This window comes from Dryobates pubescens, chromosome 4 (genome assembly GCF_014839835.1).
Source record: "Dryobates pubescens isolate bDryPub1 chromosome 4, bDryPub1.pri, whole genome shotgun sequence".
NCBI classification, from domain to species: domain Eukaryota; kingdom Metazoa; phylum Chordata; class Aves; order Piciformes; family Picidae; genus Dryobates; species Dryobates pubescens.
In genome coordinates this window covers 19,077,345-19,087,817 of record NC_071615.1, presented here as the reverse complement: position 1 = coordinate 19,087,817, position 10,473 = coordinate 19,077,345, and positions in this window count along the sequence as shown.

Below are 10,473 nucleotides of genomic sequence, written 5' to 3'. Positions count from 1 at the left end.
AGGGGAAGGGGTTGGCAGTTGTCCCCTCTGCTTCTGCCAGCCTTCGGCTTCCAGCAGTTCCCACGCTGTGTCGTGTCCGTGTGGCACTGGGACTCGTCCTGGCTCTGCAGCGCTCTGCCAGGGCTTTGCCTGGCCAAAGAACCACGGAGCTCCAGAGAGCCGGCATGAGTGGCGTCCCAGCCATTTGTCCCTGCTGCCACCAGATGGGGACCTCCAGCCGTGGTGCTTTATCAGAGCCAGGCAGAAGGTGCAGGAGGCTCAGCCTCGGTCCTGCCTGCGGGGCCGAGCTGGAGCCTCTGAGTAGCGAGAATCAGGCTGCCAAGATGGGCTTCCAGCCACCTCCAGGTCCCGAGCACACTGGAAACAAAGGTGCCAGCTTGGAGGGGCGCAGGACCCCTCCCCAGCAGCCCTTTTCCAGTACTGGGTGCCCTGTCAGCCAGCCACCCCGGACCTCCTGGGGCATGTGAGCCCCAGGCTCCCTTTCACTGGGTATCTCTTGCTGGCCACGGCTTTGTGTGCCCCAGGACACAGCTTGCCCCATGGGTCAGACATTGGCAGCATCTTAGTATCATAGTAGTATCAGTCAGGGTTGGAAGGGACCCCAAGGATCATCCAGTTCCAACCCCCCTGCCATGGGCAGGGACACCCCACACTAGATCAGGCTGCCCAGAGCCTCAGCCAGCCTGGGCTTAAACACCTCCAGGGGCAGGGCCTCAACCACCTCCCTGGACAACCCATTCCAGGGCTTCACCACTCTCATGGGGAACAACTTCCTCCTCCCCTCCAGCCTGAATCTCCCCACCTCCAGCTTCATTCCATCCCCCCTAGTCCTATCACTCCCTGAGATCCTGAGCAGTCCCTCCCCAGCCTTTTTGGAGCCCCCTTCAGATCCTGGAAGGCCACAATGAGGTCTCCTGGGAGCCTTCTCTTCTCCAGACTGAACAGCCCCAACTCCTTCAGTCTGTCCTCACAGGAGAGGTGCTGCAGCCCTCTGGTCATCTTCCTGGCCCTGCTCTGGACACCTTCCAGCCCCTCCAGATCCCTCTTGTCATAGGGGCTCCAGAACTGGAGGCAGTGCTCCAGGTGGGGTCTCACCAGAGCTGAGCAGAGGGGCAGAATCCCCTCCCTGGCCCTGCTGGCCACACTTCTCTTGCTGTAGCCCAGGCTCTGCTTGGCTCTCTGGGCTGCAAGTGCACACTGAGAGCTCCTGTTGAGCTTCTCCTCCCCCAGCACCCCCAAGTCTCTCTCCTCAGGGCTGCTTTCCAGCCAGTCCCTGCCCAGCTTGGATTTGTGCCTGGCATTGCCTCCACCCAGCTGCAGGACCCTGCCCTTGGTCTTGCTGAACCTCATGAGGTTGGCTTGTGCCCAGCTCTGCAGCCTATCCAGGTCCCTCTGGATGGATCCCTTCCCTCCAGCTGTCTGCTGCACCACACAGCTTGGTGTCATCAGCAACCCTGCTGAGGCTGCACTCAATGCCACTGTCCATGGCACCCACAAAGATGTTGAACAAGACTTCCCCCAGCTTGGCTTTCCCTGAGCTACTGTTCCTGCCCAGATGCCTCATTACCTGCAGGCAGCACAGCGGTGATGGACTGGAGAAGTTTAGGTCAAATATCTACCCCAGTGCTGGCCCAGCTTGGTTTTGGAGACAGTTCTGCTGCAGCCACAGTTATGATGAGGGAGGTGGAGGCAGTCTCTGCATTGCCACAGCCCAAAATGGCACCAGATGACATGGAAGAGTGAACCTTGGGGACAAAGTCCTCTGATCCAGGCCTTGGCAGCATTCAGGAGGCAGAGTCACAGTAAGCAGCTTCAGAGGAAGATGGAGATGAACGTCTTCAGGTGAGACCAAAGCCTCTTCTGATGTCTCCACTATCTGGAGGCCTTTCTTGCCTCTCATCAAGGTTTGTTCTTGGTGGACAAAGCATCTATGACACCCAGAGAGCAGTGGAGTGTTTTGTTATAGGATAGTCAGCAAGTCAAGCGGCATCTCAGAGCTGGTTTTATTGCAAGAGGAGCTGAAATGGCATCAGGGTGGTTGTGACTTACCCAATCACAACACTTCTACCACTCTCTTGAAGGGCTGCAAACAACATTGTCCAGGTAGCTTGGGTACTCCCCTCATTAGCATGTGACAAACAGCCAGGGCCCTAGAGAGTGCTTCTTGGAGAGGGGCACAGAAGGACACACGTCTGGAGCAGGTCAAAAGTCCATGAGGAGTTTACAGAAATGCCCCATTCAAACACAGCAGAGAAGCAGCAGGAAACACAGAATCCATTTCACAGAATCACAGAAACATTCAGGATCACCAAGTCCAACCCAGAACCCTACTCTGCAAGGGTCACCCCTAAACCCTAGCCCCAAGCACCGCATCCAAACTGCCTTTAAACACGTCCAGGGCTGGGGTCTCCACCACCCCCCTGGGCAGCACATTCCAGTGCCTGAACCACTGCTTCCATGAAAAAGCTTTTCTTAATGTCCAGTCTAAACCTACCCAGCTGCAGCTTTGAGGCCATTCCCTCTTGTTCTCTCACTAATTATCTGTGAGAGGAGACCAGCACCAACCTCTCCACAAGGTCATTTCAGGTAGTTGTAGGCAGCAGTGAGGTCTCCCTCAGCCTCCTCTGTTTCACACTAACCACCCCCAGCTCCTTCAGTTGCTCTTCATCAGATTTACTCTCCAGGCCCTTCCCCAGCTTCCTTGCCCTCCTCTGCACTCCCTCCAGCCCCTCCACATCTCTCTTGTATTGAGGTGCCCAAAACTGAATACAATACTTGAGGTGTGGCCACACCAGAGCTGAGTCTTGGAAGCTTGAGAGATCCTCTTGCTGGGAACCTGATCTTGTGGAGGGTGTCCCTGCCCATGGCAAGGCAGTTGGAATTAGAGGATCCTTGGGGTCCCTTCCAACTCTGATATTTCTGTGATTCTGTGTGAAAGAGGAAGGAAAACACCACGTCTTACAAACTCTTCTGTTTGTACATCCAACATGCTGAGAGCACAACTCATGGTGCATGCAACCACGAGTTGAGGAACTGCTGCCTCAGCAGTTTGTTTGCCATGTGTTTGAACAGTCCTTCCTTCCTAAATATCAGGTTTTCCACACTGAACTGATCTCTCTGGTTTCTCTGGCTCATTTTGAATTTCAACCCATGTGAGAGGCCAAAGCTTGTCTCTCCTGATGTGACTCAACAAAGACACAATCACCTTTGCTGCTTGCCCAACCAATAGCTGGTGTGTGTTGGGCAGAGCCACTGGAACGACCGAGGCCAGCTTGGGGAATATGCATAAGACAAGATCATCTCCACCCATCAGGTACCCTGGAAAGGGAGGATGGGCAGACAAGGGATTCACCACCAGGCCCCTGATTTCCTGGGGGACAGTACTTGGACACATACCTAAGGACTGAAAACTGTATAAGAGACTTGAGCAACTGCTGGCTCAGGAGAAATAAAACACAGAACCAAAAACACAGGAGAAGGAAAACACAGATGAGGAAAAACACAGGACAAGGACAGTGCTGCTGAGAAGGAAAACAGGAGAGAAGGAAAAGCTTGGGGCAATGCTGCGCTGAAGGAAAACCAGGAGAGGAAGAACGACAGAGACACCTCCGTGGAGCCTGGAAGAAGCAGAAACCTCTCTCCGTGTCCTAAGTTCCGCCTGCTGCAACTCATGGAGCTGAAGAGGCTGCCCAGAGGACCACCTCTCTTCTACAGCCAAAGCCTCAGCAGCCTTTCTCTACAGACCCAACATCTCCTGCAGCACCTTTCCTCCACAGACTCTAACTGTCTTGGGGGGGTGAGGGATGTGGTAAAATAATTCCTTTCCTCTCTCTCTCCCTTCTCTCTCTCCCTATTTTCTCTCTCTCCCCTTCTGATCCATCCACTTTGCTTATGTAATCAATAGCCTAGCTGTTGATATTTTGGCCTGCTTTGTGGCTTTCATTTCACAACACAGGAATAGTCAAAAGAACTGAGGCTCTTTCCCTCTCCAGACTGAGACAACCCAGTGCTTTGGGGTGCTCACAGCCCCTCCAGCTCAGGAACATCTGAGAATCTAATAAGCACCTTCCCCACCACAACACAGAAGTTATTGATGAAAGAGAAGTGAAGCAAGGACTGGAATCTGTCACAGAAGGAAAACTCATCTGAAATGCTTTGTTCTTGGCAATGGCCATGGTTATTACTCATCTCTTTTGTTTGTAGAACTCAAAGCATTGTCTGCTCTCCTTCGCCATCCCTGGAAGTTCCACTCTGCAAGCAACACCTTAGCAAACCTTCTCACTGATCCTTCTCAAAGCTGACCTGTGAGGAACCCAGGACTCATTCTGTGAGGTCATTCTGCCCCTGTGCTCAGCACTGGTTAGGCCACACCTTGAGTCCAGTTCTGGGCTCCTCAGGTTAGGAAAGAGGTTGAGATGCTGGAAGGTGTCCAGAGAAGGGCAACAAAGCTGGGGAGGGGTCTGGGGCACAGCCCTGGGAGGAGAGGCTGAGGGAGCTGGGGTTGCTTAGCCTGCAGCAGAGGAGGCTCAGGGGAGACCTTCTTGCTCTCTGCAACTCCCTGCAGGGAGGTTGGAGCCAGCTGGGGGTTGGGCTCTGCTCCCAGGCAGCCAGCAGCAGAACAAGAGGACACAGTCTCAAGCTGTGCCAGGGGAAGTTCAGGCTCGAGGTGAGGAGAAAGTTCTTCACTGAGCGAGTCGTTCGTCATTGGAATGTGCTGCCCAGGGAGGTGGTGGAGTCACCATCCCTGGAGGTGTTCAAGGGGAGATTGGATGTGGCCCTTGGTGCCATGGTCTAGTTGTGAGGTCTGTTGGGACAGCTTGGACTTGATGATCCTTGGGGTCTCTTCCAACCTTGGTTATACTGTGATACTGTGATACTGTATTCTATTCTATTCTATTCTATTCTATTCTATTCTATTCTATTCTATTCTATTCTATTCTCCTGTGACTGCAAAGGCATAAAGTATCAGGAATCCCTCACCTTGGAGATGTTCACAACAGAATCCAAGTATTGGGTTTTATATCTGGGAGGAGAAGGTGCAGCTCTGTGGTAACCTCATGCTGGTCAATGATGCCTCCTCACTGCTGTGCTGGAGCCATTCATCAGCTACACAGCAGGAATTCTCCATGGTTTTCCACCTTCTTTTTGGGCTGACCATGTTTTTGTGATAAACAGATCTAGCCAGATTCTGGCTCCAGCTGTACCTCTAGCAGCACTTCTCAATGCAGTGTTTTCCAGGCAGCCCTGCCTGACGTTGTCCACTGGGCATTGATCAGATTTTCAGTACCCAGATGGAAATTGAATAGAAATGCAAAAATGTTCTTCCTGCTGGCTGCTCTGTCTTCTTACCACACAGCAACCACCTGAGAAGATCTCAGTTTGCATAGGGATGGTGAATCTGAGTACACAGGAAATGCCCCCAATGTTGTTTGGAGCAAGAGGAGATGCCATCTAGGGATAGCATATGGGACCAGTTAGTTCTGATCCTGCTGCTCCAACACCACACCAGCACTAGCAGCAATTCCAGAGAGTACCTTCCTGTTGCCTTCAGCACCTGCCTGTTGACGTGCTGCTGCTGAATCTTCCCCCACTTCAATAAACCTGCTGCTCTGATTAGTTTCCACAGCCTCATGTGGCAGCACGTTCCAGAAGCTCCTTCTCTCCACTGCCCCATATCAAGTCCTTTTTATCAGTTTTAAATCAATCTTCCAGACTAATCCATGGCCTGATTCCAGCCATGCAGTCTGGTGAGCACCAGGTTCACATTCACTATGTGATTTTGTAGAGTCAGCCTTTCCTGCTCTCCTTTCCCCAGGGAAAAATCCCAGCCTTCCCAGGACCTCCTCACACTGCAGCTGTCCCCGTTCCCTTGATCATCTCAGTTCACAGGATCACAGAATCACCAAGGTGGAAAAGACCTCAAAGATCATCAAGTCCAAGCTGACACCACAGACCTCAGGACTAAACCATGGCATCAAGTGCCACATCTAATCCCCTCTTGAACACCTCTGGGGATGGGGACTCCACCACCTCCCTGGGCAGCACAGCCCAGTGGTGAATGACTCTCTCTGGGAAGAACTTTCTCTTCACCTCCAGCCTAAACTTCCCCTGGCACAGCTTGAGACTGTGTCCTCTTGTTCTGCTGCTGGGTGCCTGGGAGCAGAGACCAACCCCCACCTGGCTCCAACCTCCCTGCAGGGAGTTGCAGACAGCAATGAGGTCTCCCCTGAGCCTCCTCTTCTGCAGGCTAAGCAACCCCAGCTCCCTCAGCCTCTCCTCCCAGGGCTGTGCCCCAGACCCCTCCCCAGCTTTGTTGCCCTTCTCTGGACACCTTCAAGTCTCTCAATGTCCTTCTTGAGCTGAGGGGCCCAGAGCTGGACACAGGACTCCAGGTGTGGCCTGAGCAGTGCTGAGCACAGGGCACAAGGACTTCCCTGCTCCTGCTGGCCACACTCTGCCTGCTGCAGGCCAGGATGCCATTGGCTGCCTTGGCCACTTGGGCACACTGCTGGCTCCTGTTCAGTTGCTCTGCTCAGGACTGTAAGTCCACTGTGTCACAGATCCACAGATTGCATCAGATTGGAAGGGGCCATCTTGTCTGCCCTCCGTGCAGAGAGGCCAGAAGTGCCCAGCTAGTGGTGCTCCAAGCCGGTACCCTGCTGGCCAAAGCTGCCCTGGCTCTTGTTTTGAGAGCCCAAGGCCTTCCTGGTGACATCATCACCACGTTTTGCTGGCTTTTTTTTGCTGCCCATCAAGGCTACAATTTTGGTGTACCGGCAATGAGGACTTCAGCATCTATTTCCTGAGCTGTAATAGGCAGTTGGAGAGCCTCCTCTGCCTTTTTGGATCATGTTTCCCTGTCTGTGTCACCTTATTTGTCTACAATGAAGCCATTGACCTCCTATTTGTCCCTTTGTGAAGAACACTGAGAGCTGTATATAGCTGAGCTCCCTGGACCACATCAAACAGCCTCTCACCAGTCTCCTGCAGTGATGGAGCATCATCTGACGTGCCTGGCAAGAGCTAAAAGGTGCAACTCCAGCAGCAGGTTTTTGGTCCCTGTTCCTGGGACACTGCTCTTCATTCACAGAGTCACAGAACATTAGGGGCTGGAAGGGACCTCGGAAGGTCATCCAGTCCAACCATTACACACTTCCTTTCCAGATCTCCTGCCACAGTGACTTCAAGCAGACAATGAGCTGCTGGGGAGAAACAACCCAAGAAACACCTAGCTGAAGATGCTGAAGACAGGGCTTTCCACCCAGTGCTGGTTCTTTACTCCTTGTACCAAGACCAGGCAGAGATACGAGAGGAGCCTGTGCCAGCTTCGTGCTCCCCAAAGACCTTTGTACATGGCCAAGAGGATCCAAGCTCTGGATTTATGGAAAGCAATACAGCAAAATGGGCATTGCAGCTGCTCAGCCAGAAAGCTTTTATACCTCCTTCAACGGTTGAGCAGCTGAGAGCCTTTATTAATAGCAGAAGTCTATTCATCAAAATTCATGGGTCAGCATCGTTGGAGCCCCATGGATTGGGTTTAGGACCGCTCACCGTTATTTGGTTTTCCAGAGAGTGGCTTCAGGCAGGGATCTATCAGCACACAGTCCCAGACTTCATCCCAGCTCTGCTTGAAACACTGTGGGAAATAATCCTCTCCAGAACAGAGCTCTCCACTTGTGGCTGACTTCCTGAGAAGGGCCTGGTGCTTGAGGACTCATGGATCAAAGAGCAAGAAGATGATGTGGTGAACTCTTAGCCATGGCTCAGGCACCTGCACTGTATTCAGAGTCAAGTGTGTCACTAAGCCAGAGACAAGCCCTGAGCCCACACTCCCTCAGGTGCCAGCATAGACAGGAGCCCACCACAAGAGGAGGCAGGGCTGACAGCAGCTCGCTCTTCCATGGGTTGTGGTGATCCCAGGGTGGCTGCGTGTGTCCAGCTGCAGCATTGCCTGCTGTGAAAGTGGAGGAAGCTTCAGCTCCAGCTTTAGCAACAACTCCGGCTCTGCAGCAAAGGGAGACCCTCCCTGGTTCAAACCCACCCTTTCATGGAACCACATAATTATTGAGGCTGGAAAAGACCTCAAGCCCAGCCCATGACCTACCACCACCACACTGGCTGAACCCTGCCACCAAGGGCCACATCCAAGCTTTTCTGAAAGACCTCCAGGGATGGCAACTCCACCACCTCCCTGGGCAGCACATCCCAGTGCCCAGTCAGCCTTTCTGTGAGGAACTGCTTCCTAACATCCAACCTAAACCTCCCCTGGCACAGCCTCAGGCATTGCCCTCTTGTCCTGTCACAAGTTGCCTGGGAGCAGAGCCTGACCCCCACCTGACCACAGCTTCCTTTGAGGTAGTTGTAGAGAGTGATAAGGTCCCCTCTAAACCTCCTCTTCTCCAGGCTGAACACCCCTGGTTTCCTCAGCCTCTCCTCATCAGACTTTCCCTCCAGCTCCCTCCCCGGTCTGGTTGCTCTCCTCTGGACCTGCTCCAGCACCTCAAGATCCTTCCTGAAGAGAGGAGCCCAGAGCTGCACACAGTGCTCAAAGTGAGGCCTCACCGGTGCCCAGTAGAGGGAACAGAATTCCATCCCTAGTCCTGCTGACCACACTACTCCTGATCCAGGCCAAGATGCCATTGGCCTTCCATACCAGCTGGGCACACTGCTGGCTCATGTTCAGCTGCTGTCAACCAGTACCCCCAGGTCCCTTTTGTTCTGACACTGCAAGTGCTTAACCAAAGTGGAAGGCAGCAATCCACAGAGTCACTAAACCAGTATTTCAGTGTTCCTCCTCTGTCTGGAGCAGCTGTCAGTCTGGGGGTGACATCTCCTACAGCATCCACCACCCCAGAAAGTGTCAGTGAGCACAGAAGGCCTTTTGCTGGGGAGCAGGGGCAAACCTGAGGGACTGGAGCTGTGAGAGCCAGGGTTTGGAACACGTCGTGGAGCCGATTCTGCATCACATTAGGGTGAGCTTGATTTATGCTCAGATCTCTCAGATCCTTGACTTTGAATCTCAGGGGTTTTTTGTCCTTCAGGAGGAAAATAAGTAGAGAGAGTGCTGCAGGAAAGGCATTGATAAGGCTTGACTGACAACGAGCTGATACCTTTAAAGTGGAGCTGAAGGCTGAGCTCATGTGGAATGAGAGCAGAAGGCTGGCTCGGGTTGTTTGTTCTTCTGAAAGAAGAGCAGTTTTCGAGCAATGGCAAAAATCAACAGGGAGAACTCAAAGCTAATGTGGAAGAGACTTCTCATTCCTTAGGGAGAATGTTGAGAAATCACTTTATATCCCAAAGAAGCAGGAAAAACAAGAGAGGAAGGGCACAACACCTCACTGGAGTGTGATTTCCTGCCATCAAAAGGATGTTAGGAATAATAAGCAGGTGATGAAAAAAGGAGAGGAGGACGAGACACTGAACAAAAAAAGCTTTGACTGCTGCTTGCTGCTTGCCTGAGTGAAGCACAGAGAAATCCACACCTGGAGTCCTGTGTCCAGTTCTGGGCTCCTCAGCTTAGGAAAGAGGTTGAGCTGCTGGAAGGTGTCCAGAGAAGGGCAACAAATCTGGGGAGGGGTCTGGAGCACAGCCCTGGGAGGAGAGGCTGAGGGAGCTGGGGTTGCTTAGCCTGCAGCAGAGGAGGCTCAGGGGAGACCTTCTTGCTCTCTGCAACTCCCTGCAGGGAGGTTGGAGCCAGCTGGGGGTTGGGCTCTGCTCCCAGGCACCCAGCAGCAGAACAAGAGGACACAGTCTCAAGCTGTGCCAGGGGAGGTTCTTCCCAGAAAGTGACATTGGCCACTGGGCTGTGCTGCCCAGGGAGGTGATGGAGTCCCCATCCCTGGAGGTGTTTAGGAAGAGCCTGGCTGAGGCACTTGGTGCCATGGTTGAGTTGATTAGATGGTGCTGGGTGATAGGTTGGACTGGATGATCTCAAAGGTCTTTTCCAACCTGGTCTATTCTATTCTATTCTATTCTATTCTATTCTATTCTATTCTATTCTATTCTACTCTACTCTACTCTATTCTATTCCATTCTGTGGGTCGAGATCTCAACGCTGGGTCATGAGCTCTGGAGTAAGTCATGAGCCCTGTTCCAGCAGCACCATGTGGGCCCACGTGATTTAGACTGTGTAAGAACTGTAAGATAGAGCTCAACAAAACAGGAAGGTGGTAACAGGAAGGTTGAAGTGGGATTACTGGGCTGGAGGGAAATTACTGATGGAATCTGTAATGAAAAGTTTGGAAATTTTATTAATGGCCAAGGTACTAAAAAAGAAACCACAAGCAAAAGGCTGTGACAATAGAGGAGGATCAGGATATTAGGGGATACTTGCATGGCCTCAAGGATCACCACAGCACAAAGGGGACAAATATCCTCACACCCAGCTGAAAGGTGTGGGGGGGAAGCTGCTGCCGTCACTAGGCAGGACACGCTCCAGAAGGAGGGCTGGGGACACCCACGGATAGTGTCACA